A 15824-nucleotide genomic window follows, 5' to 3' on the forward strand; every position below is an offset into this window, starting at 1 on the left:
AACATCTCAAGAAAAAAAATAGAACAACAAAATAGTGAAAGAATGCAGAACTCAAGAGCAATGGCATATTTTTATATATTGTTTAATATTCTTTTATATATTCTTAAACATAATTGCATATACTGAAAGTCAAATGATGATTTTGGGAATTCTTTCCAGTAAAATACACAGGGAAAACCACACTTGTCACTCAACTTTATGGCATGAGACATTAGGAGGTAATAGTGAATTTCTCAAAGGCATATTAAGAGTGGTTAAGAATCTCTTATTGAGGGGCCAGGTGGTGGCGTACCTGGTTAAGTGCACACATTAAAGTGCGCAAGGATCTGGGTTTAAGCCCCTGGTCCCCACCTGCATGGGGAAAGCTTCACGAGTGGTGAAGCAGTGCTGCAGGTGTCTCTCTGATTCTATCATCCTCTCTGCCCCCCACCCCTCTGCTCTCAATTTCTCTGTGACTATCCAGTAAATAAATAAAATTAAAATTAAAAAAAAGAATCTCTTATTGGGGCAGGGAGAGATAGCATAATGGTCATGCAAAGCGACTTTAATTCCTGAGGTTCCAAAGTCCCAGGTTCAATCCTCTGCACCATCATAAGCTAGAGTTGATCAGCGCTCTGTCAAAAAACAGAGAGGAAAAAAAAATCTTACTGTTGGGAGTTGGGTGGTAGCACAGAGGGTTAAGAGTTGGTGGTGCAAAGTGCAAGGACTGGTGGAAGGATCCCGGTTCGAGTCCTTGGCTCCCCACTGACAGGGGAGTCGCTTCACAGGTGGTGAAGCAGGTCTGCAGGTGTCTCTCTTTCTCTCCCACTCTCTGTCTTCCCCTCCTCTCTCCATTTCTCTCTGTCCTATCCAACAACAACATTAATAACAACAATAATAATAACTACAACAATAAAACAACAAGGGCAACAAAAGGGAATAAATAAAATTTTAAAAAATCTTACTGTAAAATAAAAAAAGTCACTCAAGGCAGTAGCTGCCATGAAGGAAGATATAGAATTATGAAGACAATTCAACATTACAAATCATGGTTTAGAAAAACTTTTTTTTAATGGTCATCAGGGCTACACTGCTCTAGGTTGACTTTTTGAGAAAGAAGGATAGCACTGAAGCTTCTGCAAGTGTCACTGTACTCCAATATGATGTACTGGGACTCAAACCTGAGTCACATACATGACAAAGAAGGTGCCTTACCACGTGAGCTACCACACTGGCTCTGAGAAACTCTAAAGAAATAAAAAAAATTGGCTGCCATAATAGTTCACTAAGTGTAGTGCTTTTCCATGTGTGCAACCCAGATTTGAGCCTAGCCCCCAATGTATGGAAAGAAGCTTCAGTTTTATGCTTTCTTTCCCTCTGCCTGCATTTGTCTCATTCTTTCTAACTGAAAAAAATAAGCCAGAGATTAATAATCATAATAATATTTTGATTGGAAGTTACAGATACAAAAAAAATAACAGGTTCTCCTCTGGTAGATTATTTTTCTTCTAAAATTCAAATAAAGAGCATCAGCATTGCACTGAATTGAAATATTTAGTTATGAAGATATACATACTCCTAATAATTCATCAAACTGATAATTATATACTTATAGAATTATCTCATTTAATCATGTATTCAGTATTGAACATTTGTTATTTACTAGATATTATTTTATTAAATACTGAGCAACAAATATACATTTCAGTGTTAGAGCTTTAAATGTATAATAATAATAATAATAATGATATCATGACAGATGGCAATAAGAAGTAAGGATAAAAGGAATCAATTATGTCTCAATTATAATTTATCCAAGATCTGAGTACCAGTTGGAGCCAGGAACCAAAGTTCACTCCTTATTGGATGGAGTGAAGAAGGTGAGTTCACTATTCTTGATAATGACCCCTAATATCATCTGCTCTATTCCTACTTTCTGGTTGCTGTTTATTAAAAACTTTGTCCTGCTTTATATCTTACTGCCTTTCACCCACCAAGTTGCAGATGCTACTAAGATTCCATCCTGACTTTCCTGGGGAGAAGACCTTACCTCTCCAGAGTCCTAAACCACTAGGGAAAGATAGAAACAGGCTGGAGGTATGGATCAACTTGTCAGTGCCCATGTCTAGTAGAGTGGAGAAACAATTGGAGAAGTTAGAACTCACACCATATGCATCCCATAAATAATTTTGATCCATACTCCCAGAGAGGGAGAAATCTTAGGAGCAGATAACCAGAAGGCTCTGAACTCCAATTCCATCAGGACCCGGAGTGAGAAGAGGAAAAAAGAAGGACATCTGGAAGAGGCAGTGAATATAGGCTGGAGGGGGAGAAGAGGGCAGGACCCTGGAAAAACTGGTGAAAATATATAGAGACAGTTATAGAAATACAGTAGACCTACATCTGTGACCTTGAGAGAGCTATTCAAGTCTCCAAAGGAGGGAATGGTGACTCAGAACTCTGGTGATGGGAACAGTGTGGAATTATACCCCTGATGTCCCACAATTTTGTAAACATATTAAAAGACAAGGCTAGTTAAAAAGATGTTTACTTAAGTAGCCATGGAATGAAGTCCATGAAAAATTAATTAATTAATTAATTAATGAGTTAAGGTATCTTCAAAAAGTTTGCCAGCACAAATTATTTAGTTCAAGATGTTTTCAAGAGCAGCTAAAGCAACATATTCTCTAACTTATATGACTCTAACTTACAGAGCTAAAATTTATGGGATGCAGGTGGTGGCACACCAAATTAAGCACACACATTACTGGCTCCTACCTGAAACAGTTGGGGAGGAAGCTTCACAAATGGTGAAGAAAGTCTTCAGGTATCTGTTTCTCTTTCCTTCCCTCTCTCTCTCTTTCCTACCCCTCTCAATTCTATCTGTCAAATAAATTCTATCTATCAAGTAAAAAATGAGAATAGTAAAGGAAAAAATGGCTTCCAGGAGCAGTGGATGCATTATGGCACCAAGCCCCAGCAACAGGATAGGATAAGGGTAAGGATAAGATAATAAGGTTAAGGTTAAGGTTAAGGTTAAGGTTAAGGTTAAGGTTAAGGTTAAGGTTAAGGTTAAGGTTAAGGTTAAGGTTAAAGGGTAAGGGTAAGGGTAAGGGTAAGGGTAAGGGTAAGGGTAAGGGTAAGGGTAAGGGTAAGGGTAAGGGTAAGGATAAGGATAAGGATAAGGATAAGGATAAGGATAAGGATAAGGATAAGGATAAGGATAAGGATAAGGATAAGGATAAGGATAAGGATAAGGATAAGGATAAGGATAAGGATAAGGATAAGGATAAAATAAATAGAATCTGAATATGGCTCTAGGTAGAACAGTTATTTTGATCTTAATTCTCCCAATCTTTTTCTGTCTTTTCCTTCTTCCTTGAATATTGACTCATAAATTTCAGTATGCCAGTCTTTCATATTTTTGTTAGCTTTATTATTAGATATTAGATAGTCTCTGCTGCTATAGTTAATGGGAACAACTTCTGAATCATCTCACAAATCATGTATACTATCTAAATAAGTTATATAGCCAGCCCCAAATAGACTCAAATATTAAACAGAAAGCCTTCCACTTATGCAAAAGTCTATTTCAGTTTAGAACACCATTTAGGTATAGATTCAATAACCTACCTTCTTTTTTAATCTCAGATACTTGGACTTTTAGTTTAAGCCACACATCTCAAATACTGTTCTTTAAAGTATCTCAAAAACAAGAGCTTCATATCCCAAGATATAAATCAAAATAGATCAGTTTAACTACTTATAACACAAACCCATGCAAACCTATGCATATAATAGCTATTCTTCACATAGTGTGTGAGATGATGAACATATGAATGCTTTTAAATTAAATCATGTTTTTTATTTGAGTATCTATAAAATTATTATTAATAAATTGATTAGAAAACCTGAATGGTGAAAATCATAAGAAAATTTAACTTAAGTTGCCTGTTTAGCTTATTCAGTCATTATTTGAATCTTACATTCAAATATATTAAATTCAAGTGAATGAACAGGTTGTGTCAATTGCTTGGAAGTTTAAAATATTTAACAACTTTGTTGGTTATGAATATTAAATCTAAGAGCCAACTCAGAGTTCTAAAACAAGTTCTAATACCTGAATAAACACACTGCAATGTCAGACCAGTAACACATCATTTTAAGCTGACCAAGGAAAATGCTGCCAGAAGTAACATTACTGACATGCAAAAGCTAAGTAAACTTTAGAAGCTGGCATACATCAAATGCCTGCTAGTATATACAGTTGAATAACTTTTATCAAAATATATAAACTTAAGTGATATCAGGCCTCTGTGAAGTCTTTTTTCAGGATGACAAGGCATCTAAAGACAATCTGGACACAACATCTGTCATGCTGTTAATGTGACAGACTTGACAGACATTACTTGCTCTCTCATCATTCTTCAAATTCAGTACACAAAGATGGTATTTCCAAACAGGAAAGAGTCACTCCTAAACCACAGGTACATTAGTTATTCCAGTTTCCTCTTAGAATTTCCAGCAGTCAAACAAAGATTTCAGTTTGCTTCCAAGTACCTCCTAAAACACTAACTTCTCCAGAGCTTGCCAGAAAATTGTTTGCTTTCTGTGATGTCTGAACCTCAAAAAAATTTCTCTGGAAGCATCATGAACATGAAGCCACCACAATGATTCAAGCAGGAGTTCAAAAGTGTACAACTTCACTTGAATCACTTCAATTAAATTTGGCAAAGCTATAAAACTAACATGAAGTTCAACTGAAGTTCCTTGATGAGATGCCACTGAGCTTAGCATTTTTTTTTTTGGAACAAGAGATACTCATCACCACACCCTCACACATATTTCTGTCTTATGTAATATTGTTACTGTTTGAATTTTTGATTCTTATCTTTCTATACCATGTGGGCATGGATCATTCCATACAGTAATTACAATATTTCCTAATGAGCTAAACAAATTTACAGAATTCAGTTAGTTTATTATGTACATATATACCCTTTGTAAGAGGGTTAAACACATTAGCATACATATATGACTACACTCATTTCCAAAGGAAACTATTCTTTCAAGTTGAGTATTTCTCAAGGTTTTAAAAACAATCTAATGGGAATGTACATTTTCAAGCAACTTAAATTGCATGGTCTATCACTTAACCCAGATAATACCTGTGTTCACCTGCGTGTTGGCTGTCAGACTCAGACAAAAACTAGTAAAGTCATGGACCCTCTGGAATATACCTAAAATAGACCTACTAGCTTTTTCCAAAACGGAGACCCCAAAACTTCATCTGAAATATTCTTGCCTTTAGGTTCATGGGTTAACTGTCATAACCACAGCTATTCATTTACATTTGTACATAACTACCCCCTTTTTCTTCCCGGTTCAATCCTCTCTTTCCCTCTACTACCTTCATGACTCTATATTACTATGTCTGAATATATCTCCCTTTTTTGTCTTCTCTCTCTCTCTCTCTCTCTCTGGGACATGATAGAGCTGGAATATGGAGACTGGAATATCTTATACTCTTTTTCCTATCAGTTTTCCCCCACAGAAAGTATAGATCAAAGTTGGTGTTTTTGTTGGATGGAAAAGGTAGGAATTCTAGATTCTGTAATTGCTGTTCCACTGAATATGTGTGTGAGTGTCTGAGTGTGTGTGTGTGTGTGTGTGTGTGTGTGTGTGTGTGTGTGCGTGTGTGTGTGTGCTTACTTTCCTTTTTCCTCTTGCTATCCCTAGAACTTATAGGGGACAGTAGATTTGCATAGTTGTCTATTCTTGCTTTGGCTTTTTTCTTTTATCTTTCTTTTACTTTTGTTTGTGTTTTTTTTTTTTTGACTGGAGATGTTGGTTTGCCTAACTGGTACTGGTTGAAATGCATCAATCCTTCAGTTGCTATTCTTGAAATTTCTAAGGTTTGTGACTACATTTGTTAAAAGTCTAGTATAGCATGGCTTGTACTCAAAACACAATAACTGAAGAATGACGGAAAAGAAAAACAAAAACCACATCAATAAAAAAGATGGCTAAATAAAGAGCAAATAAAACTGCTACCACAATAAATCATGACAGGAGTCCAGAAGAAACTCCAAATCAAGTCAGAAGTAACCATAGGTAAAAAAAGTATGCATGCCATAATAAACCTACTAATCACAGAAATTAAATCAACTATGGAGGAAAAGGCTATCAGAAATAGGGAAATAACAGATGAGACCCTCATGGAAAATACTAGATACCATGAGGTAATTAGAGAACAGAAAGCTGAAATAGCTGAGCTAAAAGGCCACTTAGCAGAACAAGTTAATACCATAACTTAACTGAAGAAGGAAGCTGAAAGAAGGGAAAACAGATTAACTGAAGGACAAAACAGAATTATGTAGACAGAGAAGGAGCAAGAGAAAACTAAGAAAGAGGTAAAATCACTCAAAAAGAGATTGAGAGACATTGAAAACAACAACAGAGACATATGGGATGATCTCAAAAGATGTAACATTCATATAATTGGCCTACCAGAGGTAGAAAAAGAGGAAGAGGGGTAAACATCCTAGAGGAAATAACAAAAGAAAACTTCCCAGACCTAAACAACAAAAAGGACATTAAGATTCAAGAGGCCCAGAGAGTCATAAACAGAATCTACCCAGACCTGAAGACACCAAGACACATCATTATTACAATGAAAAGAAGTAAGGATAAGGAAAGGATCCTAAAGGCTGTAAGAGAAAAACAAAAAGTCACATACAAGGAAAACCCATAAGACAATCAGCAGACTTCTCCACTCAAACTCTAAAAGTCAGAAGAGAATAGCAAGATATCTATTGAGCCCTGAATGAAAAAGGGTTTCAACCAAGAATAATATAACCTGCTAGACTTTCAATCAGACTAGATGGAGGAATCAAAACCTCAGACAGCAACAGTTAAAGGAGGCAACCATCAATAAGCCTGCCCTGAAAGACTTGCCATATGTCAGAGCAAATAAAAAATTGTTGAATAATGGCACTGCAATACCTTAAATTCATAAAATCAATAAATGTCAATGGTTTAAACTCACCCACATAAAGGCACAGAGCAGGAAGATGGATCAAAAAATACAACCCAACCATAGGCTGCTTGCAAGAATCCCACCTGATCCAACAAGACAAACACAGATTTAAAGTGAAAGGATCGGAAACTGTCCTACAGGGTAATGTGCTACAAAAAAGGTAAGAACAGCTATTCTCATTTCTGACACCACATACTTTAAATGAAATAAAGTAATAAAAGATAGGCAAGGCTATTACATAATGATTAGAGGATCAATCAACCAAGAAGATTTAACAATTATTAACATTTATGTACCCAATGAGAGCCCATCTAAATACGTCAAACACTTTCTGAGAGAAGTACAAGAATACACCAATACTAATGCAATAATAGTGGGGGACCTCAACATCCCACTCTCACACTTAGAACAAAGCAGAGAATCAACAACAACAACAAAAAAACCCAAGAGAATTAAATGAAGAGATAGACAGACTAGACCTCCTGGACATTTTCAGAGTTCTTTGCCCCCCAAAACTGGAATACACATTCTTTTCAAGTCCAAACAGCACATCCTCAAGGATATACTAGATATTAGCCACAAAGACAGTGTTAACAAATTCAAGAATATTGAAATCATCCCAAGTATCTTCTCAGACCAAAGTGGAATTAAAGCTAACAATCAACAATAAACAGAAAATTACTAAAAGTCACAAAATTTGGAAATTCAGCAACTTAACTGCTACTTAATAACTACTGGATCAAAGAGGCACTCAAACAAGAAATTCAAATGTTCCTGGAAGAAAATGAAAATGAAGACACAAGCTATAAAAATATTTGGGACACAGCTAGATACAGTACTGAGAGGGAAACTCATAGCCATACAATCACACATTAGAGAACAAGAAAATGCTCAAATAAATGACCTTACTACATACCTTCAGTGCTTAAGAGGAAGAGGAACAAAGGAACCCTAAAGCAACTAGAAAGATGGAAATAACTAAAATTACAGCAGAAATAAACAGCATCAAAAACAAGAGAACCATACAAAAGATCAATGAAATTAAATGTTGGTTCTTTGAAAAATTAAACAAAATTGACAAACCCCTAGCCAGACTCACTTAAAAAAAAAGGGAGAAAACTCAAATTAAATAGAAATGTAAACGATAGAGGACGTATCACAACTGACATCACAGAAATCCAGAAAATCTTGGGAAACTTTTATGAAGAATTATACTCCACCAAGCTAAAGAATCTGGAAAAAAATGGAATAATTTCTAGAAACATATATCCTTCCAAAACTGAACCAAGAAGAACTACAAAACCTAAATGCACCAATCACAAAGAAATCAAAACAGTTATTAAGAATCTTCCCAACAACAAAAGTCCTAGAACAGATGGCTTTACAAATGGATTCTATAAGAACTACAGGAAATAGTACCTAGACTTCTAAAGCTCTGCCACAAGATGGAAGAAACAGAAACAATCTCTTCCACCTTCTATGAAGCCAACATCACCCTGATACCAAACACAGATAGGGACATATCAAAAAAGGAAAACTATACACCAGTATCTCTGATGAACATAGATGCCAAAATATTGAACAAGATCCTGGCCAACCAGATACAGCATTATATCAAAAAGATGATTCATCATAACCAAGTGGGATTTATCCCAGGAATGCAAGGCTGGTTCAACATAAATAAGTCAATCAATGTCATTCACCACATCAATAAAAGCAAAACCAAAGCCACATGATTATCTCAATAAATGCAGAGAAAGCCTTTGACAAAATACAACACCCATTCATGCTCAGAACACTACAACAAATGGGAATAGATGGAAAATTCCTCAAGATAGTGGAGTGCATATATAGCAAAACTACAGCCAACATCATAGTCAACTGACAGAAACTGAAAACATTCCCCCCTCAGATCAGGGACTAGAGAGGGCTGTCCATTATCACCATTACTCTTCAACATAGTATTGGAAGTTCTTGCCATAGCAATCAGGCAAGAGAAAGAAATCAAAGGAATACAGATTGGAAAGGAAGAAGTCAAGCTCTCGCTATTTGCAAATGATATGATAGTATACATAGAAAAACCTAAAGAATCCAGCAGAAAACTACTGGAAGTTATTAGGTGATATAACAAGGTGTCAGGCTACAAAACCAATCTACAAAAATCAGTGTCATTTCTTTATGCAATCACTAAATCCAAAGAAAAGGATATCCAGAAATCACTCCCATATACTGCTGCAGCAAAATCAATAAAATACCTAGGAATAAAGCTGAGCAAAAAAGTGAAAGAATTGTAAACTGAAAACTTTGAGTCACTATTCAAGGAAATAGAAACTGATAGCAAGAAATGGAAAGACATCCCATGCTCATGGATTGGAAGAATTAATATAATCAAAATGAATATTCCACCCAGATTCATAGACAAATTTAATGTGATACCCATCAAAAGTTCCACCAAATTTCTTTAAGAGAATAAAACAAAGACTATAATCATTTATCTGGAACCAGAAAACACCTAGAGTAGCCAAAACAATGTTGAAGAAAATAAAAAGAAATGGAGGCATCACACTCCTAGATCTCAGACTATATTATAAGTCCATCATCATCAAAACAGCCTGGTACTGGAAGAAAAATAGGCACACAGACCAGTGGAACATAACTGAAAGACCAGAACTAACCCATACCCCACAGTTATGGATATTTAATCTTTGATAGGGGATCTAAATATTAAATGGAGGAAGGAGGATCTATCTCTTCAATAAATGGTGCTAGGAAAACTGGGTTGAAGCATGCAGAAAAATGAAACTGAACCATTTCATCTCCCAGAAACAAAAGTCAACTCCAAATGGATCAAGGACCTGAATGTTAGACCAGAAACTATCAAATACTTAGAGAAAAACATTGGTGGTACGCATTCCCACCTAAACCTCAAGGACATTTTTGATTATACAAATCAAATTGCAAGGGAGACAAAAAAAAAGAAACAAGTCAATGAGACTACATCATATTGAAAAGCTTCTGAGTGGGCAGAGAAACTATCACACAGGGAGTTGAACAGTAGTGCATAGGTTAAGCGCAGGTGGCGCAAAGCGCAAGGTCCAGCATAAGAATCCAGGTTTGAGGCCCTGGCTACCCACCTGCAGGGGAGTCGCTTCACAAGCAGTAAAGCAGGTCGGCAGGTGTCTATCTTTCTCTGCCCCTCTCTGTCTTCCCCTCCTCTCTCCTTTTCTCTTTATCCTATCCAACAACAACAGCAACAATAATAAATACAACAATGAAATAAAAAGGGAATTAAAAAAAAGAAACTATCACACAAACAAGGAGACCCCTCACAGAATGGGAGAAGAGCTTCACATGCCATACATCAGAGACTAATAACCAAAATATACAGAGCTCAGCAAACTTAGCAACTAAAAAGCAAATGCCCCCATCCAAATGTGGGCAGAGGATATGAACAGAACATTCACTACAGGAGATACAAAAGGGTAACAGACACATCAAAAATTGCTCCAGCTCACTGATTTTCACAGAAATGCAAATAAAGACAAGAGTGAGATACCACTTCACCCCTGTGAGAATAACATATATCAAAAAGTACAGCAGCAACAAATGCTGGAGAGGCTGTGGGGACAAAGGAACCCTTCTGCACTGCTGGTGGGAATGTAAATTGGTCCAACTGCTGTATAGAGAAGTCTGGAGAACTCTCATAAGGCTAGACATGGACATTCCATATGACCCAGTAATTCCTCTCCTAGGGATGTACCCCAAGTACTCCATAACACCCAACCAAAAAGATATGTGTATACCTATGTTCATAGCAGCACAATTTGTAGCCCAACAACGGATGAGTGACTGAGAAAGCTGTGGTATATATACACAATGGAATACTACATAGCTATTAAGAACAATGAACCCACCTTCTCTGACCCATCTTGGATGGAGGTAGAAGGAATTATGTTAAGTGAGCTAAGAGGTGAGAAAGACAAGTATAGGATGAACCCACTCATAAACAGAAGTTGAGATAAAGAACAGAAAGGAAAACTCAAAGCAGAATCTGAGTTTGGAGTATGGCACCAAAGTAAAAATCTCTGGTTTGAGGGTGAGAGTGAATATTCTGCTTCACTGGGTGGGGGAAAGGGGGGGTGGAGGACTGGGATGGGACACAGTCTTTTGGTGGTGGGAATGGTGTTTATGTACTCTTCTATTAACTTGTACTTATATAAATCACTACTTAATTAATATGAGAGGGGAAAAATTGATGAATGTCTCAAACTTTCTAATGCACATAGACTGAGTCTTTGAAATGTTGAGCCTCTTAAAAGCTTAGATGAGTGTACTATAAAAGGAAAGGTCTCACCCGAGTAATGAAGCTGAAGGGTTGTCATTCCACACGTGAAGTCTCTGGACACAGTCTGAGGTGAAGCATGTTCTAACAAAGTCCCATAACCTAGATATACACCAGTTTCTGTGAGAGAGAGCTTATGTGCACACGTATCCATAAACTACTGCAAAATATATACCTGAAAGCAGTAGTACACTAGAGTTTGCAGTGAGTACCTCCCTAACACTTCCTCTCCACTATTCCAAGCTTGGGATCCATGATTGCTCAACAAATTGTTTGGCTTCGTATGTTAACTCTCTTTTCAATCACCAGGTTCCAGATGCCACCAGGATGCTGGCCAGGCTTCCCTGGATTGAAGACCCCACCAATGTGTCCTGGAGCTCAGCTTCCCCAGAGACACACCTTACTAGGGAAAGAGAGAGGCAGACTGGGAGTATGGACCAACCAGTCAACGCCCATGTTCAGTGGGGAAGCAATTACAGAAGCCAGACCTTCTACCTTCTGCAACCCTCAACGACCCTGGGTCCATGCTCCCAGAGGGCTAGAGAATGGGAAAGCTATCATGGGAAGGGGTGGGTTATGGAGATTGGGTGGTGGGAATTGTGTGGAGTTGTACCCCTCCTACCTTATGTTTTTGTTCATTAATCCTTTCTTAAATAAAAAATTAAAAAGAAAAGCTTAGACCAGGGAGAACAGAAGCAACAGGTGGCATTACTCTATAAGACACAGCTATATACATAATAATGTCAAAGGACATAAATTATGGTGATGTTATATATGATACAGCAAATCCAAACAATGGGATTTTCAAAGTTAAGCCAATTGCCAAATAATCTGATTACAGCAATAACTATCTATTGCCTTCTTAAACCTCCAGTTTCCTCTATAGAGCCTATATTTCCCCCCAGTCCTCGAACCTCTATGGTGGGGCTTACTTTCCTGCATGCTTCTTTCAATTCATAGCAAATGATATTGTATCTGCTGATCCAAACCTAACCAAGGCAACAAGTACCAACTCAGCATGCTTCACTTCAGACTGTGTCCAGAGACATCAGGTGTGGAATGTCAACCCTTCAGCCTCATTACTCGGCCACCGGGTTCCAGATTCTAAGATGATGCCAACTGGACATCCCTGGGCAGACAACCCCACCAATGTGTTCTGGAGCCCCACTTCCCCAGAGCCCTGCCCCACTAGGGAAAGAGAGACAGGCAGGGAGTGTGGATCAACATGCTAATGTTCAGTAGGGAAGCAATTAAAGAAGTCATTCCTTCCACCTTCTGTACCCCATAATGACCCTTGGTCCATACTCCCAGAGGGATAAAGAATGGAAAGCTATCAGAGGACGGAATGGGAAACAGAGTTCTGGTGGTGGGAACTGTGTGGAGTTCTACCTTTCCTTATCCTATGGTTTTTGTCAGTGTTTTCTTTTTATAAATAATAATTTAAAAAATAGGAAATCTTTCAAGGGAAGGGATGGGATACGGAGTTCTGGTGGTGGGAACTGTGTGGAACAGGACCCCTCTTATCCAATGATCTTGTCAATATTTCCATTTTATAAATAAATAAATATGTTAAAAAGTAGGTGCCATTTTTTAATAGGTGACGAAAAAACTCTGAGACCTACATATGCAGTAAAAAATTGGGTCAAGTAAAAAGAGACAGCAAGAGAAAAATGTGTCCTCAGCAGGTAGCAAATAGGTAAAAAGAGTTGCAGGTCATAGTGAACATAGACTATTAAAGTAATCTACTGGTCTAATTTAGTTTATAAGTGTAGTGTATGAAGTGAGAAAATAGTAATGAAAATAGTATGAAAGGAGAAAATAGTAATGATAGCTAAGTATCTACTACCATTAATCTACTGGTTTAGTTTAGTTTATAAGTGTAGTGTATGAAGGGAGAAAATAGTAATGATAGCTAAGTATACAGAATTGAGATTCAGTATCATTTTTCAAGTCATAGGAAAGGAATCTTTTAATTAAGTCTAGAAGTAGGGAAAAAAAAGGTTTTAACTCTAGAAAAGTAGAACAATCATATTTGTGTTTAGCACAGATTTAAAAAAAAACTTCATCCTTTTACACATGAACAACACAAAACTAAAAGTGAACAAAGAACCTTATAAGAAACACTGTTGTCTCATCCAAAGGACTTTATGAATGACAAGAATAAAGACAGAAGATGGCAAGCTAACCTAAAAATTTGTGCAAAAAGTAAAGTAGTCACAGTGGTGAGGAAGATTAACTCTACAAGAACCCACTGAGCCAGAATATAACTTGATGGGTAAGATATAAAAGTGGCAAAGTGACCAATCTAGTATTCATGGAAGAACTACTGTACTTCGATCTTCCTTGTTTTAATGTTCCTTTAAAAAAGAAGAGATTGAGAAAACAAAAAAAAAGCAAATATCCTCCTACTGTTCATTTTACTTGAGAATATCTCAGAAAAAAATCTTTCCCTATGACTTATCTAGGCATGATTTCAGGGAAAAAGTAGTTTATGTTGGCCAGAAAAATATTGCTAAACATTGTCATCGTAAGTGGAGGAGGTCTCAGCTTAATAAAAGTTAATTATAGTTCTAATACCCATGTAAGCAATAATAACAGTGTGTGGCTAACTCCTTGAGCATCTAAATGCAGTTACTAAGACAACCATATAAAGTACTAGGAGTGTACTTGACTTGTAGTTAAAATGCTCAAATAATAATAGCTGCTGTATTGTTGTGATTGTGACTACTACTTACCAGCAAAACATGTGAGCTATATTTCAGTTGATTCATTCATTTAATTTACTATGCCCCTATTTGCATTTATCTTCAGTTTTCCTTTCAATGTTTTTACACATGGTTAGCAGAGGGTGTTCACAGGGAGAGGTAGGAGTAAAACAAATTTTAAAAGTCAATGAAGGTTCATGTTTCCAATTTATTCCATGTTATGTGGTACAGGTGAAGAACCTAAAATTAATAGCTAGTACAAGTTTTGGTTTTACAAACCTACCCTTGAATACATAGGAAAGGAGGAGGTGATAAATAGTAGGGCAAATGTGCATCTCAGCTCAAATTTTCCAAATAGGCCTTTAATTTGAGGGTATATTTAAAAAAACACAACTCAGGTTTATACACATAAATGGAAGTAGTTTAAACTTTCAAAGTTTGGAGCAAAGTAAATTATAGATGGAACTGGTCTGTGTCCCATTAGGGAAGCTATATTTATGTAAACATCTTCCTAATAAGAAAGGATTGGTGTAAAAATTCAATCATTCCTTTAATTAAGGCAAATGGTTATAACAAATCTTTCTTTTTGTATATAATGGTCTGTTAGATATTCTGCCTAACTGCCTTAAATTAGTCTATCACAAAAACAAATTATTTTTCCAAATAGTTACATAATGTCAACATTTCACATAGATTTCAAGTGTATAAAAGTGAGAGAGAGAGAGAGAGAAGGAGAGAGATGGCATATTAAGTTTCTTAGGAAAGAGGACTATAATAAAATAAAGATTTATTCTATCACTACTCCTTTCTAGCTAATTCATAAGATCTGACGAATAGGGGTTTTTTACTATCATGGAAAAAATCACTATAGGGAGGATAACATGCTTGTCCAGCTGAATTAAAACATCTTTATAGTTTCTTTCATTATATCTATCAAGATATTTTCTTTAAAATTTTTAAATAAACCATGTCAACCCACAAAATGTGCTGTACTTTTACAAGTATGTATGGAGAAGAAGAGAAATCTAAAAACAGTAATGATAACTACCATTAAATAACTTCTTTGTGTCATATGAAAAAATAAAAAGGCTAAGCTGTTTTTCTCTTGAAATAATCTGTTTATGTGATCATTTGGCCATATTATAAGCGGGATCACAAAGAGTTGAGCCTTGGTTCTTCCATTAACACCAATGTGAATCTGAACTTGCCACTAGTCAATGACATTATGGCTTCTATATTTCTTCTGATTCTAAAATCCTACTATTAGTAACTTTTGTCCTCACACTCAATAGTGCTTCCTCCTAAAAAAACATTTCAAAAAGAGTTATAAATATATCTTAGTATGTCTGACATTAAAGAGTATATTGACTTGTCAGCACAAGATTATCAAGTAAGAGTCTTTTTGAGTTTGTATGAAGTTTCTGCATGTTTTTGTTCATTTGTTCAGTTTGGGGCCATGGTCAGCCAATACAGGTTAAATGCAAGTAAAGCTAATGGTCAGCAAACATCCTGGCTTCTGGGATACATTTCCACTGCTCAAGAAAATTTCCACATCTTGTTAACAGCACACATTGTGCTATTTTGAATGCTGCTGGCTTAGAATTATAGAGCAAGCTGTGACACATTGTGAAGATTTAGAGTGTGGTTACATTAGGAAAAAAAAATCGCCTCCTTTATACCTAGTAGAGCTGCATTAGTGTGTTTGTTCTTGATGCCTACCAGTTTATGTTACAATAAAAAAATAAGTAAATAGTTTGCT

The 15824-nt window shown here is 36.4% G+C and overlaps 1 protein-coding gene across 1 annotated transcript in view; it reads right to left on the minus strand.

Moving 5' to 3' along the window:
- ADGRG6 (adhesion G protein-coupled receptor G6) overlaps positions 1-15824 on the minus strand; it is a 192553-nt gene that overhangs the window by 90293 nt on the left and 86436 nt on the right. The gene's annotated exons all lie outside the window — the stretch shown is intronic.

This window comes from Erinaceus europaeus, chromosome 4 (assembly GCF_950295315.1).
Source record: "Erinaceus europaeus chromosome 4, mEriEur2.1, whole genome shotgun sequence".
Taxonomy (NCBI): Eukaryota; Metazoa; Chordata; class Mammalia; order Eulipotyphla; family Erinaceidae; genus Erinaceus; species Erinaceus europaeus.